This window comes from Arachis hypogaea, chromosome 1 (genome assembly GCF_003086295.3).
Source record: "Arachis hypogaea cultivar Tifrunner chromosome 1, arahy.Tifrunner.gnm2.J5K5, whole genome shotgun sequence".
Lineage (NCBI taxonomy): Eukaryota > Viridiplantae > Streptophyta > Magnoliopsida > Fabales > Fabaceae > Arachis > Arachis hypogaea.
The window spans coordinates 70,752,059-70,763,948 of NC_092036.1; the positions used below are offsets into that span (position 1 = coordinate 70,752,059).

At 39.6% G+C, this 11,890-nt stretch overlaps 1 non-coding gene across 1 annotated transcript; it reads left to right on the forward strand.

Moving 5' to 3' along the window:
- Positions 1–9,059: 9,059 nt before the first annotated feature.
- LOC112715112 (small nucleolar RNA R71) lies at positions 9,060–9,163 on the forward strand. Its single transcript, XR_003159471.1, has one exon. It is a non-coding gene; the product is annotated as a small nucleolar RNA R71 (small nucleolar RNA).
- The last annotated feature ends 2,727 nt before the right edge of the window (positions 9,164–11,890 follow it).

The window sequence follows — 11,890 nt, forward strand, 5'->3', positions numbered from 1 at the left end:
GTGGCTGTCATGGTTTTTGCCTTCCCTTTCTCTTTTGAAGGGCAAGCAAAGACATAGTTTTATTCGCTACCGGATGAGTTTACGACCAATTGGGATTTCTTGAGAAGAGAGTTTCTAGATAAATTCTTCCCATCGGAGAAGACTGACTACATCCAGAAGTAGATTTCAGGTATAATGCAAAGAGACCAAGAGAGTTTGAATTACAACAACCGTCCACCCTATCCTTCTCAAGGCCAAAATGATGTGCTATAACTGAGTATAGCTACGATTAAGGAAATTGCACAATCGGCAAAATTCCTTCCGGCAAGTGCACCGGTTATCGTCAAGTAAAAACTCACAATAGAGTGAGGTCGAATCCCACAAGGATTGGTTGAATGAGCAATTCGAATTAGAAGTTTGATTAGTTGAGCGGAATCAAGAATTGGGTGTGAATTGCATAAAGTAAATTGGCGGTAAATGTAAATTGCAAGGAATTGAAATGACTGAATCTTAAATTGCGAGAATTAAAGTGCGGAAAAGTAAATTGCTGAAATTAAAAGGGAATTGGGGAGGATTTGCATGAATTGAAATTGCAGAATGTAAATAGAAAAGGTAGATCAGAGATGGGGAGTTCATTGGGTATGAGGAGATATTGAGATCTCCGAATCAAAACATTTTCATCTCTTCCTCGACCAATGCATTCATTGAATCTTGCTTGGCAATCTTATATGATTGGATCCCAATTCCTTGGCTCACCAATTCTCTCTAAAAACAAACAAATTCCCAATCCCTTGGTTTAAATGTTCATAAGAAGAGATGAAGCTCGATCACTGATTATACCACACAGTTTCATGAACCACAATTTGGTAGGATTACATGTCACAATATCCATCCAAACCCCAATCCAATTCACTGTGAGAAAGCTTCTCTAGCATGAATCCTCCATTCCTTTCCCAAGGTTCCGAAGGATTCCAATTATGGGTAGTTTCTTTCCCAAGACAACTACCCAATGGAATTAGATCGAGAAGCTTTCTAACAAAATTCAAGAGAAAAGATTGAAGAAGAAGATAAAACTATTATTGATTCATTGAATTACAATAGAGCTCCCTAACCCAATGAAAGGGGTTTAGTGAGTCATAGCTCCGAATTCAAAACTAGAAAAATTGATGAAAAATTCTCAAGTGTCCAAAAGTAAAAAAAAAGTCCTCCTTGACTTCAATTCTATCCTATTTATACACTTTCTAAATTGAGCTTCTGTTGTGATTCTTGGGCTTTGAGGCCTTTCCCTGATTTCCTTTTTGCTTTGGGTTTATGATCCATAATCCTGATAAGGCTGTGATCCCATTCTGTAACATTCATTGAGCAAACTTAGTGATAAACAAGTAATGATACAAGACTCAACAATTTGAAGTTCCAGACTCATCAATTCTTCAGGCCCAATCCCATAAACTATGATATTCAATTGGGTTTCATACCATAATAGGTTTAAGTTAATATTTGTGCTCAAATGCTAACTTAAACCTCAATATAATTGGCCCAGAAACCCTTTCAAAGAGTGGCGTTTAAGTTGAAGTTTAAGTTTCAGTTTAAGGTCAAACTAAAACTTAAACGTGGAATTGGAAGAAAGCACCCCAGGAGCGTACATAGTCGAACACGTTTAACCTCCAGTTTAAGGTTAAACTGGAGGTTAAACTTGGAAATGAAGAAAGCAACCCCTGGAGGCTATTAGGATCGAACACGTTTAACCTCCAGTTTGAGGTCAAACTGGAGGTTAAACTTAGAAATGAAGAAAGCAACCCCTGGAGGCCATTAGGATCGAACACGTTTGACCTCCAGTTTGAGGTCAAATTGGAGGTTAAACTTGGAAATGAAGAACACACCCTGGAGGAGAAAAACCATCGAACACGTTTAACCTCCAGTTTGAGGTCAAACTGGAGGTTAAACGTGGAACTCTTCTGGTGCCTCTCTATTGCTTCTGGCGTTTAACCTCCAGTTTGAGGTCAAACTGGAGGTTAAACGTGGAAATGCTTTTGTGCCTCCCTTAGTTCAATTCTCATTCTGGCGTTTAACCTCCAGTTTGAGGTCAAACTGGAGGTTAAACGTGGAATGCTTCTTGGTGAGAAAAGAAAGTGTCGAACACGTTTAACCTCCAGTTTGAGGTTAAACTGGAGGTTAAACGTGGAAATGCTTTTGTGCCTCCCTTAGTTCAATTCTCATTCTGGCGTTTAACCTCCAGTTTGAGGTCAAACTGGAGGTTAAACGTGGAATGCTCCTTAGTGCCCTTTCTCATTCTGGCGTTTAACTTCCAGTTTGAGGTCAAACTGGAGGTTAAACGCCAGTTACAGCATTTCCTCTCTTCTCATAATTTTGGCGTTTAAGCTCCAGTTTAGGCTTAAACTGGAGCTTAAACGTCCCATTTGAATTTCAAGCTTCCTTCATTGATTTTGTTGCTTCCTTGCCTAGCCTCTCTTCCCTGAAATCATCCAAACAATTGCATCAAAATCTTGCAAAATTTCATGAGAATTCATCCATTCATAGCATTCAAGTAATATACCTAAAAACTCATGGAATTTGCATCAAAATTACACTGTTTGGATGATTCATTACTTTGTTGTTCATTTAACCATTCTTGGTTACTTTAAGCTCAAAAAAATGCATAAAACAACTAAAACTAACAGAAAAATGCTAGTGAAACTAGCCTAAGATGCCTTGGCATCACAACACCAAACTTAATACTTGCTTGTCCCTAAGCAAGTCCTGAGTTAATTGAGAAAACAAGTATGAAACAAAAAGCAATTACATTGGCTATATTAGCAAGCATTTGAAGTTCATCAGAAGGGTTTTATGCAGAAAGTTGCAGTATCACTTTTTCATTCTTATCAGGTAGGATTATCACTTTTTCATTGCATCCATGAAACACTGTTATGGCCTCTTGTTATTCTTATGTCTTTGGCACATTTTCCTTTCTTTGTTTTTCTTTTTCTTAGAGCTCCTTTGCTCCTTGTTTGCTCAGTGTCATGTGTTGCACAAGCCTTTGGCATTTTCTTTTTCTTATCATTGCATTACACATATCCACTACAGGCATTTTTAGTTCACATTTCTTCTTGAGACATTGATGCCCAGCACCTCTTTGTGTGACTAAATGTTTTGTATTTAGGTTGCTCTTGATAATGGACTTTTGGTTGATAATCCCGGGTTAGTTAACCCAAGTTACCAAGTGTTGAAACACTCCTCAGAACCTATTCATCCAAGCATATCCTTAATACATAAATACCACAGGCATTTGTCTCAGAAGTTCAAACCATTGGTGCCTAGCTTATTTTCTCAATTTTTTTTTCCTTTTTGGTTGCCCCTTTTCAGTGGCTTTTTCTTCTTCTTTTTTTTTTCTTTTTCATGGCCAAAGACATTTATTCATCAAGATCCATAGACAATACTCAACTTCTACACAAAAATTGATAATTCTACACTCTATTTCCAGTGATCTGACTAAACAATCAACCATGCATACCACCACTTAATTCTACTTGATTTGTCACTAATTGAGCCAAGTTACTTTTGTTCAAACTTTTCTTTTATTTTTGGAAACAGAACAAGCATGGCAAGCATTTGTTTAAGATGGTGAAGTTATATCCAAACATCTAGGCATTCACTTTATTCAAAGCAGTAAACCAACACTCCTACAAAATGACTTAAAATGAAAGAAAGATTCAACAATTACAGTTTAAACCAGAACAAGCATGCTTTTGTTTGCCTTTTAAAGAATGGTCAAGGAACAACACCACCTTGTGAAATTTCTTGTTTTCTCCTTGTTGCCAGGAAACAATTTGATTTCTCTTTCTTCTCCTAATTGTTGCTTCATGTTTTTTTTTTTTTAAAAGCTCCTTGTTTCCTTTCCTGCAAAGAGTGATGAAGTTGCTTGCTTCTCAAGCACTTGAGTGGTTAGCTCAACTATGTATGGGCAAGTGTCTGAGTCTTAAGTTGGGGTGTGAACACCAAACTTAATCTCCTACTTACTCCTCTGCTCTTTGAATCCTTGAATTCTCCTTGGAATGAAGTTGCTGCTAAGGATTTTAAGTATTTCTGTGATTGCTTAGAATGGTTATTCCTTTAATATAATTCAAAGGTTGTTGTGTTCAGTTGATCTTTATGGTGGAACACCAAACTTAGAGTTACACATTCCCCTTTGAATTATTGATCCACGAATTCATTGTTTGGTGTGAAACACCAAACTTAATTCTTTGCAATGCACAGAAACTACTTCATCTTTTTATTGAAACAAATAAAAGAAACAACAAAAGAGTGTTACCTCAGGTTGGGTTGCCTCCCAACAAGCGCTCTTTTAACGTCATTAGCTTGACGGTCAGTTTCCTCAGTTGAGGTGATATTTAACCTTGTCCTTCTCCTCTACATCTCCCAAGTAATGTTTGAGTCTTTGACCATTCACAGTGAAGGTTCTTTGTGACTTTTCTTCCATGATTTCTACTTGTCCATATTGGGAGACCTTGGTAACAAGGAATGGTCCAGACCACCTTGATTTTAGCTTCCCTGGAAATAGCTTCAGCCTAGAATTGTAGAGCAATACTTTTTGTCCCTCTTCAAATTTCCTTGGGGCTATGTTGCTGTCATGCTTCTTCTTTGCTCTTTATTTGTAAATTTTCGCATTCTCATAAGCTTCAGCTCTGAATTCTTCCAACTCTTGAATTTGCAACATCCTTCTTTCTCCAGCAGCTTTGCTGTCCAAGTTTAAGAGTTTCAAGGCCCAGAATGCCTTGTGCTCCAACTCCAGTGGCAAATGGCAAGCCTTTCCATATACTAGTTGGTAAGGAGACATTCCAATTGGTGTTTTGAAAGCTGTCCTATATGCCCAAAGAGCATCATCTAGCTTAATCGACCAGTCCTTCCTTGAAGCTCCCACAGTCTTTTCCAAGATTCTTTTGAGTTCCCTATTAGAAATTTCGGCTTGCCCACTTGTCTGTGGATGGTATGGTGTGGCTACCTTATGTTTGACTCCATATTTTAGAAGCAATGCCTCTAATGGTTTGTTGAAGAAGTTGCTTCCTCCATCACTGATGATTGCTCTTGGAACCCCAAAACGGCAAAAAATGTGTTTTCTGAGGAAGTTCATGACCACCTTATTATCATTGGTTGGAGTTGCTATTGCTTCAACCCATTTGGAGACATAGTCTACTGCCACAAGAATGTAATTATTTGAGTATGAGGTGGGAAAGGGTCCCATGAAATCTATCCCCCATACATCAAACAATTCAAGTTCCAGAATGAATTGTTGTGGCATTTCATTTCTTCTTGGCAGGTTCCCCTCCTTCTGGCATTCATGGCAGTGCTTCACTAGTTCCTTTGCATCTTTGAAGATCGTGGGCCAATAAAAACCACACTGCAACACCTTAGCTGCTGTTCTTTCTCCTGCAAAATGTCCTCCATAGGTGGAGCCATGGCAGTCCCATAATACTTCCCTTCCTTCTTCCTCTGATATGCATCTTCTTAGTATGCCATCCGAACATTTTTTGAACAAGTATGGTTCGTCCCAGATGAAGTATTTGGCATCATTTACCAATTTCTTCCTTTGATGCTTGTTAAATTCCAACGGCAAACTCCCAGTGGCTTTGAAGTTTGCTATATCTGCAAACCAGGGTGCTTTGTGAATTACCATGAGTTGTTCATCAGGAAAGCACTCATTTATATGTGTGCTTTGTGTGCTTCCTTCTTCACATGGTATCCTTGATAAATGGTCTGCTACCTTGTTCTCTACACCCTTCTTGTCTTTGATTTCAATGTCAAATTCCTGCAACAAAAGAACCCATCTAATAAGTCTTGGTTTGGATTCTTGTTTTGCAAGTAAGTATTTTAAAGCTGAATGATCAGTGAAGACAATGACTTTAGACCCAATGAGATATGATCTAAATTTGTCAAATGCAAAGACTATTGCCAAGAGTTCTTTTTCAGTGGTTGTGTAATTCTTTTGGTTATCATTCAAGACCTTACTGGCATAATAAATCACATGTACCAAATTGTCTTTCCTTTGTCCTAACACTGCCCCAATAGCAAGGTCTGATGCATCACACATCAGTTCAAAAGGTAAGCTCCAATCAGGTGGGGCAATGATAGGTGCAGAGGAAAGTTTTTGCTTCAACAGTTCATAGGCTAGCATGCAATTTTTATCAAATACAAAAGGTGTATCAGAGACAAGCAAGTTACTCAAGGGTTTGGCTATTTTAGAAAAGTCTCTAATAAACCTTCTGTAAAAGCCAGCGTGTCCCAAAAAACTCCTAACTGCCTTGACATTACTTGGTGGAGGTAGTTTTTCAATGAGTTCCACCTTAGCTTTGTCCACCTCAATGCCTCTATTGGACACTTTATGGCCAAGGACGATTCCTTCTGTGACCATGAAATGACACTTTTCCCAGTTTAATACTAGGTTGGTCTCTTGGCATCTCTTAAGCACCAAGGCAAGGTGGTGTAGGCAGCTAGGAAAAGAATTTCCAAACACAGAAAAATCATCCATGAAAACTTCAATAAACTTTTCGATCATGTCCGAAAAGATGGACAGCATGCACCTTTGGAAAGTTGCAGGTGCATTGCACAATCCAAAGGGCATGCGTCTATACGCAAAAACCCCATATGGACAAACAAATGATGTTTTCTCTTGATCTCTTGGATCAACTACTATCTGATTATAGCCTGAGTATCCATCCAGAAAGCAATAATAAGCATGTCCTGCAAGCCTTTCAAGCATCTGATCCATGAATGGGAGTGGAAAATGATCTTTTCTGGTGGCTTCATTGAGCTTCCTGTAGTCTATGCACATCCTCCACCCAGTGACAGTTCTTGTGGGTATGAGTTCGTTCCTCTCATTTGGCACCACAGTTTTGCCACCTTTCTTGGGAACTACATGGATGGGGCTAACCCATGGGCTGTCAGAAATGGGGTAGATTACCCCTGCCTGCCATAACTTCATGACCTCCTTTTGTACCACTTCTTTCATGACGGGATTCAATCTTCTCTGAGCTTGAATGGACGGTCTAGCATCCTCTTCTAACAAGATTTTATGCATGCATATGGATGAACTTATCCCCTTCAAATCAGCTAGGGTCCATCCAATGGCATCTTGATGAGTTTTTAGCACCTTGATCAATTCTTCTTCCTGTTCTTGGCTCAGGGTAGAGCTAATGATAACAGGATGGCTCTCATCACTTTCCAAGTATGCATACTTGAGATTAGGGGCAATGCTTTGAGCTCAGGTTTTGGTGCTTCCTTTTCTTCTTTCACTTTCTCTGGCATGCTTGGCATGGTTGTTTCGGCAGCCTTGATGTCACTAACTTCAATATCCTTGGTGAACTCCTCCTCTGCCACTTCCTTGTGGTTTCCTCAAAGGTTTCTTGTATTGCAATGTCCACTACATCCACCCTCATGCATTCCTTTAGTGATTCTGATGGATAGCTCATTGCCTTGAATACGTTAAACACCAATTTCTCATCATGTAGTCTAAGAGTGAGTTCACCCTTTTGGACATCTATGATGGCTCCAGCAGTAGCCAGGAATGGTCTTCCCAGAATTATCGAAGCTTTAGCTTCTTCCTCCATATCTAACACCACAAAGTCAGCAGGAAATATAAAATCTCCCACTTTCACCAACAAATCCTCAACTATCCCATGAGGGAATTTAAAAGTTCGATCTGCCAATTGGAGGGCCATTCTTGTTGGTTTGGCTTCTTCAATCTTCATTCTTCTCATCATGGTTAGAGACATCAAATTGATACTGGCCCTAAGTCACACAAGGCCTTCTCCACCATGACTTCTCCTATGATGCAGGGGATTTGGAAACTGCCTGGATCCTTCAATTTCTGAGGCAGTTTGTGTTGAATGATGGCACTGCATTCTTCAGTTAACAACACAGTTTCCTCATTTCTCCAGCTCCTCTTCTTGGTCATTAATTCCTTCAAGAATTTTGCATAGAGTGGCATTTTCTCTATTGCCTCAGCAAAAGGAATGTTGATTTGAAGCTTCTTGAAAATCTCCAAGAATCTGGAGAATTGGCCATCCTTTTCACTTTTCATCAAACGCTGAGGACATGGTACTTTGGGTGTATAAGGCTTCAGGACCTCTTTTTCTTTTTCTTTTGTTGCAGATGGTATAAAAGATTGTCCCTGTTCCTTGTCTCCCACATCTTCCTTTGCTTCATCCTCTGTGGTTTCCTTTGAGATCTCCCTTAGCTTCTTTCCACTTCTGAGTGTTATGCTTTACATTCTTCCCTTGCAATAGCCTTGGCAGCATGAGAAACGCTTGGCCCAGGGGTTTGCTTAGACAAATACACAATTTGATTTTCTAGCTTCTGGATGGCAACTCCTTGGTTTTGCAAGTTAGAATTTACTTCTTCCTTAAAAGCTTTCAAATCGATTATGTCTTGACTCATGGTTGCAAGCATTCCTTCTATCCTGTTTAATTGATCTTGAAATTGTTGGTTCGGATTAGGTTGGGCAGGTTGGTTATTTTGGCCATGATATGGTGGTTGGGAGTAAGTGTTTTGTGTGGCTTGGTATGATCTTTGGTTGGAGTTTTGGTATGTGGAATTGTTATGTTGGTTGTGGTTGTAAGGTTTGTGGTTTTGTGGTTGGCCTTGCTGGTTTCCCCACCAAAGTTTGGGTGGTTTTTCCATCCTGGGTTGTAAGTGTTGGAATGTAGATCATATGGTTGCCTTTGTTGATTTCCCACATAGTTGGCCTCTTCCAATCACCTCCTTCAGTGCTTACTTCCTCTTGATCTTGTGTGTGTAGTGCAGCCACTTGCTTTGTGTCTAATTTCCTGGTGAGCTCTGCTAGTTGCTTGGCAAACACCTTGTTTTGGGCTAGAATTGTATCAACATGGTTCAGCTCCATGACTCTCTTAGTGTTGTGCCTCTCTGAAGCATAGTAGTACTCATTCTCAGCCACTGTCTCAATCACTTCAATGGCTTCTTCCACAGTCTTTTTTCTGTTCAATGAACCTCCGGATGAATGGTCTACAGCCTTCCTTGATTCATAAGAAAGTCCATCATAGAAAATATGCAATTGCACCCAGTCAGGGAACATGTTTGGTGGGCATTTCCTTGTCAACTCTTTGAACCTCTCCCATGCCTCGTAGAGAGTCTCACCATCCTGTTGTCTAAAAGTCTGAACCTCAGATCGAAGCCTATTGATCTTTTGTGGGGGGTAGAAACGTGCCAGAAACTTGCTCTCCACCTCATCCCAGGTTGTTAGGCTGTCCCTTGGGAATGATTCCAGCCACTTAGCTGCCTTGTCCCTAAGTGAAAATGGGAACAAGAGCAGTTTGTAGGCATCTTCCTGGACTCCATTGGACTTCACTGTGTCACAAATTCTCAGGAATTTGGTGAGATGTTGATTTGGATCTTCATTAGCACTCCCACCAAATGAACAATGGTTCTCCACCAGTGATATTAGCTGTGGTTTGAGTTCAAAATTGTTGGCCTAAATGGGTGGTTTCTGAATGCTACTACCACAATTCCCAGAGGTTGGGTTTATGTATGAACCAAGAACCCTTCTCTCAGGAATGGCATTGTTTCCATCATCCCTCTCATGGTTGTGAACTTCTCTATCCATGTTGAGATCTAGAGCTTCCTCAAAGTTGTCCTCAGATTCTCCTTCAGATTCTTCTTCTCCCAGTACCCTCTTCCTTCTTGCTTCCCTTCTAAGTCTATGAAGGGTCCTCTCTGGTTCGGTATATGGAGGGGTTGATGTCTCTCCTCTCCTACCTGTCATACAAGAACACACCACAAGCAACAACCAAGTGGAATACTCTTGGTTAATGGAAGAGTATGGTTAGAGCAGTTGAGGAATTAATTCAAATAGTTAGTGGTCAGTGAGTTAGTTGCTCGAAATGAAAGGCATAAGAAAGAAAAAGCAAATAACAGAGTGCAGAAATTAAAATTCAACAAGTAACTTGAACTAAATTAACAAAACAAAAAAAAATTGCTCAATCTAGTTAACTTCCAATTTGAGAATTGTCAATCGAAAACCAATCCCCGGCAACGGCGCCATAAACTTGATGTGCTATAACTGAGTATAGCTACGATTAAGGAAATTGCACAATCGGCAAAATTCCTTCCGGCAAGTGCACCGGTTATCGTCAAGTAAAAACTCACAATAGAGTGAGGTCGAATCCCACAAGGATTGGTTGAATGAGCAATTCGAATTAGAAGTTTGATTAGTTGAGCGGAATCAAGAATTGGGTGTGAATTGCATAAAGTAAATTGGCGGTAAATGTAAATTGCAAGGAATTGAAATGACTGAATCTTAAATTGCGAGAATTAAAGTGCGGAAAAGTAAATTGCTGAAATTAAAAGGGAATTGGGGAGGATTTGCATGAATTGAAATTGCAGAATGTAAATAGAAAAGGTAGATCAGAGATGGGGAGTTCATTGGGTATGAGGAGATATTGAGATCTCCGAATCAAAACATTTTCATCTCTTCCTCGACCAATGCATTCATTGAATCTTGCTTGGCAATCTTATATGATTGGATCCCAATTCCTTGGCTCACCAATTCTCTCTAAAAACAAACAAATTCCCAATCCCTTGGTTTAAATGTTCATAAGAAGAGATGAAGCTCGATCACTGATTATACCACACAGTTTCATGAACCACAATTTGGTAGGATTACATGTCACAATATCCATCCAAACCCCAATCCAATTCACTGTGAGAAAGCTTCTCTAGCATGAATCCTCCATTCCTTTCCCAAGGTTCCGAAGGATTCCAATTATGGGTAGTTTCTTTCCCAAGACAACTACCCAATGGAATTAGATCGAGAAGCTTTCTAACAAAATTCAAGAGAAAGATTGAAGAAGAAGATAAAACTATTATTGATTCATTGAATTACAATAGAGCTCCCTAACCCAATGAAAGGGGTTTAGTGAGTCATAGCTCCGAATTCAAAACTAGAAAAATTGATGAAAATTCTCAAGTGTCCAAAAGTAAAAAAAAAGTCCTCCTTGACTTCAATTCTATCCTATTTATACACTTTCTAAATTGAGCTTCTGTTGTGATTCTTGGGCTTTGAGGCCTTTCCCTGATTTCCTTTTTGCTTTGGGTTTATGATCCATAATCCTGATGAGGCTGTGATCCCATTCTGTAACATTCATTGAGAAACTTAGTGATAAACAAGTAATGATACAAGACTCAACAATTTGAAGTTCCAGACTCATCAATTCTTCAGGCCCAATCCCATAAACTATGATATTCAATTGGGTTTCATACCATAATAGGTTTAAGTTAATATTTGTGCTCAAATGCTAACTTAAACCTCAATATAATTGGCCCAGAAACCCTTTCAAAGAGTGGCGTTTAAGTTGAAGTTTAAGTTTCAGTTTAAGGTCAAACTAAAACTTAAACGTGGAATTGGAAGAAAGCACCCAGGAGTGTACATAGTCGAACACGTTTAACCTCCAGTTTAAGGTTAAACTGGAGGTTAAACTTGGAAATGAAGAAAGCAACCCCTGGAGGCTATTAGGATCGAACACGTTTAACCTCCAGTTTGAGGTCAAACTGGAGGTTAAACTTAGAAATGAAGAAAGCAACCCCTGGAGGCCATTAGGATCGAACACGTTTAACCTCCAGTTTGAGGTCAACTGGAGGTTAAACTTGGAAATGAAGAACACACCCTCGAGGAGAAAACCATCGAACACGTTTAACCTCCAGTTTGAGGTCAAACTGGAGGTTAAACGTGGAACTCTTCTGGTGCCTCTATTGCTTCTGGCGTTTAACTCCATTTGAGGTCAAACTGGAGGTTAAACGTGGAATGCTTTTGTGCCTCTTGTTCAATTTCATTCTGGCGTTTAACCTCCAGTTTGAGGTCAAACTGGAGGTTAACGTGGAATGCTTCTTGGTAGAAAGAAAGTGCGAA